This window comes from Neolamprologus multifasciatus, chromosome 2 (genome assembly GCF_963576455.1).
Source record: "Neolamprologus multifasciatus chromosome 2, fNeoMul1.2, whole genome shotgun sequence".
Classification (NCBI taxonomy): domain Eukaryota; kingdom Metazoa; phylum Chordata; class Actinopteri; order Cichliformes; family Cichlidae; genus Neolamprologus; species Neolamprologus multifasciatus.
Genome location: NC_140440.1, coordinates 3998893 through 4005210, shown reverse-complemented (window position 1 = coordinate 4005210; position 6318 = coordinate 3998893). Strand labels below are relative to the sequence as shown.

The following is a 6318-nucleotide window of genomic DNA, read 5'->3' as shown; positions in this document are numbered from 1 at the left end:
AGGGTTTAAGTGTGTTCACACTATTTTAACACTAATAAACAGACTCACATGCTCAACATGCTGTCTAATCTTCATGAGCTCTCTTTTATTTGTAAGGTTAATTCAATTTCTGTTTGTGTGCGTGATTTTGTATATGTTTCTTTTTGCAGTGTTTCAGACTCCTTCACAATTTTCCTCCTTAAGCAGTCAGTTTTTTCTTTCCCAAGTTTGCTAACCCAAATTTTGATTTCCCACATTAAATAACAGCATTCCTTATCTTCAGTCAGGAGTTAGAGCTCTCTTGTCAGGTTTAGTGATGCATGGCGCTGTAAACAACCAGGCCTGAATGTTTCCAGTGATGTTAACCTATAACTTTCCTCCGACCGCCGCATGTGGAAAATTGATCCAGGTCTGCTTTGGACCTGAAAATAACAAAACTGAGACACTTTCATTATTATCATCAGTGCTTAAATGACCCACTTCTCTCTCTCTCCGGCCAAAAATACCAATTTATTTCATGTATTCACCTTGATAAATATAAGCGTGTTCTTCCTTGCGTTCATGTTATGTGATCATGTTAATGGAATGTAAGCTGCTTCTTCATTGCATATGTATTTTATAATCAGGTTTAACTCGTGCCTCTTTGCACTGAGCTGTGGATTCTGTCACGGTTCTGGGTCAGTTTGACCCAGTATTTTGAGTTGTTATGTTTTGGTGTGTTTTTGCATTTTGGATTCTTTCCTTATTATGATGCTGATGATTATGAATCTATGTTTCAGTTATTCTTGTTTAGGGATTAGTTCGTAGGTTTTGTGTTCTCATGTTTATTGCAGGTTTAGTTCAGTATCTAGTCTGTCTCTGTGTCGTGTCTGCGTTTTTGTTTAGTGGTGTCTTGTTTCCTGTTTTACTCTGAAGGTTCATGTTCCTGTCTTATGTCAGTGTTTCTAGCTTTGTTCCCCCTGTCTCATTAGGTCTTATTCCTCCCAGCTGTGTTCCCCTTCTGTCTCTAATTCCTTGATGACTTCCTCAGTGTATTTTAGCCCAGTGTGTCTTCGTGTCAGTGTCGCGTCGTCTGTTCATGCACCCTATTATTTCTAGCTGCACGTTATGATTCTAGTCTGCAAGATTCGGTATTGGACATGTTCATAGTCACTTTCTCCAGTCATGTTTCCCTGCACCTTCATGTGCCAGTACCGAGATCTTGTTCATAGTTTTTCATGTCGTGTTCATAGTCTGTCCACAGTACTTTGTCATAGTTCAGTCCTGGTCTTCGTTCATAGCCTTAGTTACTCCCAGTTTAGGTTTTTAGTTTTGTCATTCCCATAGTTTATGGTTTGTTATTTTGCCTTCTGTATCAGCCCTGATTAAAGGCTCGCTTTGAGCTTAGCACAAGTTTTGCCTCCAGCGTCTGTGTCCGCACCTGGGTCCACCAAACACACTCTCCACACGGTCTGCCCTCGCGGGCCGTGACAGTACGACGCAACCAGTATGGACCCAGCGGACAGTATGGACGGGATCGGGGAGGAGCTACAGCGAATCAGTCGGATCATGACATGCATCTGCGGATGCGCCGACCCTAAAGTGGTGTCCATTGGATTGGCGATCATAGACGCCATCCTCCGGAAAGAGCCGCAGCGCCACCAGTTTCTGCAGCTTATCAAGATGTTTGACTCTCTGGGCCCCCTCAAGGAGGAGCTTCGGGCCTGTGCGCTGGCCCAGAGAGTCCTGAACCCTGCCTCAGCACCCACGACTCCGCCCGGCAAAGGGGTGTCGTCGCCGCTGCCTCACGAGCCAGAGGCAGTCAGAATTGGAACGCTGAGGCTCGCCACCGCTACGCCATCATTCACTGGCTCCCTCACCTCCCCCACAGTCAAGCTGCAGCGACAAGCCCACGGAGATGGTGGAGGCCATAGATTTTGGCGACAATGAACGGCAACAGGTGTTACGAGCTCTTCAGGAGGAGGAGCTCCGTTGGAAGCCTTGGCTCATTCCCAAGGAGGAGCTCCCACCTGTTGCCCTGCTTCGGACCGGCCGCTCACCCTCACCCCCTCGCGAGGACTTCTCGTCTCCGGCCGCCTGTCTGGCGAGGATGTAGGCAGAGGAAGAAGACCCGATCCCAACAGTTAACGCTGCCGCACTCGCGGCCGTTCCCAAGAGGAAGCGGCGTCCGCGACGTCACCGCTCTACACAGCACCCAGAGGTTAGTGACAATGCTCTGTTGCCACTGAATTGCCCTGGATGTAATGAGGGCGAGGGGCCTGGAAAGACAATTAATGTCTCGGAGATGGAGACTCAATTTACCTGTACTGTTAACTCAGTCATGCCCCGATGCATCTCGGCTAAGTCTGTTTACACAGGGGCCAGTGAAGTAGCCGCCGTTTCCTTGCCTCGGACTAATCATGTTGAAGATGTTAATCCTGTGCCCAGTTTTGCGTTGACAATAAAGATAAAATTTCTGTTGGGCATGCTATTTTTGGGAAAGAAACACTGCCAACACAGAACTGTGAAGCTGACACTGCCAAACCGGCCATAGGCTCCTCACTCCTGAAAACTAAACCAAGTGATGAACTGTTAAACCCAGTTAGTATGAATGAGCAGGCTGAGGGGGACGTTAGTGAGACAGAACGTGGTCATGATTCTGCACACCCAGGACATGCACCTTTCACTAAGAAGGCTTCTGTTAAGACTGTTACAGCATCTGGGGCCTTATTAACCATTTAAAACCGGTCAGAGCGGGCACGCTCCGTTTTGCGCAACTACTTTTAAATCCTTGTAGAACTGCAACCACGTAAGCTAGTGCAATAATTTTTTTTGCATATGAGTTGTACTTACATCTTGTGCCATCAGCTTGTCCTAGGTCACGGTTTCCTTCCACATATTGCTTTGCAAAAACTGCATTAAAAGCGCTTGCAGCAACAAAAACATAATATTCCAGAAACACGCTTTGCTGATCCGATCAGCTTTTCATAACACATCCTACGTTAGAATAGACGTCAGCGCGAACTATCGCATGTCTGCCATTACCTGCCTGAAACCGGAAGGGACGTCATTTTTGCGGAAATGTAGTTTTTTTACCATCAGGGCCTCATGAGCCTGTACTGGTGTTTTTAAAAGTCATGTTTGACTTTATGACTTTCTGTGTCGTTTCTGGGATGCTTAGAACTAAAATTGCACTGCTGGAAATAGTTTATTTTGATGCACATGCTGCTTTTTTGTAAATTTGCACTATAATATTTATTTTTGTTTTTCCTGCAGTATATAAAAATTGGTGTATTTCAAAAATAAAACTATGAAGACACTTAAAATAAATTTCCTGTGGTGGGAAACTATTTTGTGCAACTTTTTTGTATTTACAGTTTTGAGGGATGAGCCTCTTAAATTTCTCTATCTAGAAATATATGTTAAAAAAAACAAATATGATTTTCAATTTTTTTGCAATTTATGTAATTTCTATGCACTTAATGAATACATATTATTAAAATTTGGGCTATAATGGTTGTATTGATGTATAGCAACTTGAAATACTCCCAAAAATGGCACTACAGCATGTAAAAATATAATTTAAGCTCTGGCGGACTTGGTTCTATGGTAGGTCAGGGGTGTCAAACTCAAATACACAGTGGGCCAAAATTCAAAACTGGAACAAAGTCGCGGGCTAACATTAATATTTATTGAAAAAAAAATCTTCCTCCAGATATAAGAATGAATCTTTTCTTATGGTTTTGCTGGAAAACTGAATATGGAACAAGCAAAGCTTAATATATATATTAGCTGTATAATACCAGTAGGCCAGATCTAATAGTAATTTGGTATGGCTTCGCGGGTCAAATGTAATTAGGCTGCAGGCCAAATTTGGCCCGCAGGCCAGACTTTGACACCTATGTCTTAAAGGGTTAAAGACTGTGTCTCAGCCCCTACTGTCCATTAACTACAACCCAAATGAGAAAGCTTCTGATCTGACCAGTAGTAACACTGAATTACCTTTGGCTAGCACCCCCTTTCTGAGTTAGTTTTCCTTGTTCCCAAGTCAAATAATGAATGTTCAGTTTGTATAACTAGGCCAGCGAAAGAAGAAATGTCTGGTGTTGATCATGGAAATGTGTGTTTTGTTCCTGCGCTGATCGGATCCCATGTTTCTCCCTCTGTTGATGGTTTGACCAGAGTGAGTGCTTTGGAGGCCGACATCAGCGACTGCTTTTCTACACCAGTCCATTGGGGGCTGGACAATTATTAAGGGTGTGCCAGGGTTTCCTATGTCTGGGAATGGCATTGTAATTTCTGTTAATACAAAACAGAAGGACAGTTTAAGTTATGCTTTTGCTGTCGGGGGGGGGGAGCCTTGCTAGTCGTTATGAACAAGCTAACCCTTTAACTGCACCCCTGGGGCAGGACCTTTTGACCGCAGTTAATGAACTGGCCAATCTAAAGACAGTTCAGCCGGATTGCTCAGAGCCAGTCCACCATGTTTTCTGTGCACAGCCAAGTCCTTGTGCATTCCACTCACTAGCCTTCTACAGTCGATCAGTGTCTGTGGTTGAACTCCTCCATAACTTAGTCTCGCCAGTGGGGGGCTTAGACTCCAATAAGTGTACTTATTTCTCATGTGACTGCCAAATTATTGTGTTAAAATCATCTCCACACACTCCTGGCTGTTTTATCTGTGTTAAAGAACCAAGTCTTGGCCTTGAGAATCATGCTTCCATGGACAATCTAACTATCAATTGTGCCACTGAACCAACTTATTCCAGGTCCGAAATGTTGTTTAAATCATGCTCTAAGACTGAAGTTGTGTTTAGCTCTCCAAGAAGAGCAACTGAGGACTATTTGAACTGTGAGAATTTAAGGTCTTTGTCTGACGTTGCTCCTCTGCTAACACCTCACAAAGTTAATGTTTGGAACTTTGCGCTCACTCCCAGGATGGCTGTGGCACTGCCTGACCTCTCACAGACGTCCCCGGGTGTTCTTAATACATCCATTAGTTTAATCTCCCTAGATTTTAACTCGTCCCTCTCTCTTTCTGGGTGCACACTTCACACACCAGCCAGTTTCCTTTTATGGGCATGCAAAGTACTTGTCACACACACTGCTTCCTGTCACAAACACAGCCACACAGACTGATATTTTTCTGTTTCTCTTTCCTGTTTCTACAGGCTAATCGAACTCTTGTTTTTTTTTGTTTGTTTGTTTTTGTATTTACAGTCTATAAACCCTCTGTAATTCTGCTAAGTCTTGATCTAAAAACAATGCACCCTTATTTCACGCACACACACACACACTTTTAAATATACTAAGCTCTTTGGTTTTGCAAGCATTCACATCACAATCTTCAGCATGCTCAGCAAATCTCTTTCAGACATCAGGACAATTAACAATTTTCCCCACACATCACCATTCTTTCAGCTCAGTTTTGTAGCATCATCCACACAATACTTTCATCAACATTTTACACACTTCCCTGAACTTCGTCGTCTCACACACACTTTTCTCTCAAAACAATGTTCACCTTTAATCATTCATGCCTGAAGCTTTACGTAAAGCTTACATGTGAGCCACGTTTAAAATGGTCACGCCCAGGGGCCCCGCCCCTGTCGGTCAAACGGTGCAAGAAAAGTGGTGCTTGACCACTAGCTATTAACGAGCGTCCCCAGTGCTCGCAGTTGCCAGCTGAATTAACCCTCTCGCCCAAGGACAATGTTCCGTGTCCGGAACAGAGTGGAGGCATAACCCTCAGAACATTTTGCACCCCTAGGAAGTCCAACTTCCCGTCCTAAGAACTTTAAATAATTCTGGAAGCATCACTGTGAACTCTAACCGTCAGTTTATTATCTGATGCTCGGGTCTCACCCTATAATCAATGTGGGAATAAAATTCCCTGACCAAATGTCCTAATCTAATTTATTTTCTTGGCTGACGTAACACACACATAACACACCAACTTCAAACATACGTCACAACAACTTTCAACTTCACCCTAAAATTAATCACAATAAATTTGATCAAATATCCCCAAACTTTACCTGTATTTATTTCTAATTACCCAAAATTATCATGGACATGTCACCTGAAATCTACTTAACAGATTTTATAATTTAGTTTACTTCACCCGTTGCCTACTGGTGGTGGTCAGAGGGCCCGGTGGCGCCAGTGTCCGGCAGCCTCGCCTCTGTCAGTGCGCCCCAGGGTGGCTGTGGATACAATGTAGCTGCCATCACCAGTGTGTGAATGTGTGCGGATGACTGAACGTGTAAAGCACTTTGGGGTCCTTAGGGACTAGTAAAGCGCTATACAAATACAGGCCATTTACCATTTTTACCATACCTGACCAGCAAGCAGTGATGC

General features: G+C 43.8%; 1 pseudogene; it reads left to right on the top strand.

Moving 5' to 3' along the window:
- Window positions 1–618: 618 nt before the first annotated feature.
- Window positions 619–3381, top strand: LOC146523858 (uncharacterized; annotated as a pseudogene).
- The last annotated feature ends 2937 nt before the right edge of the window (window positions 3382–6318 follow it).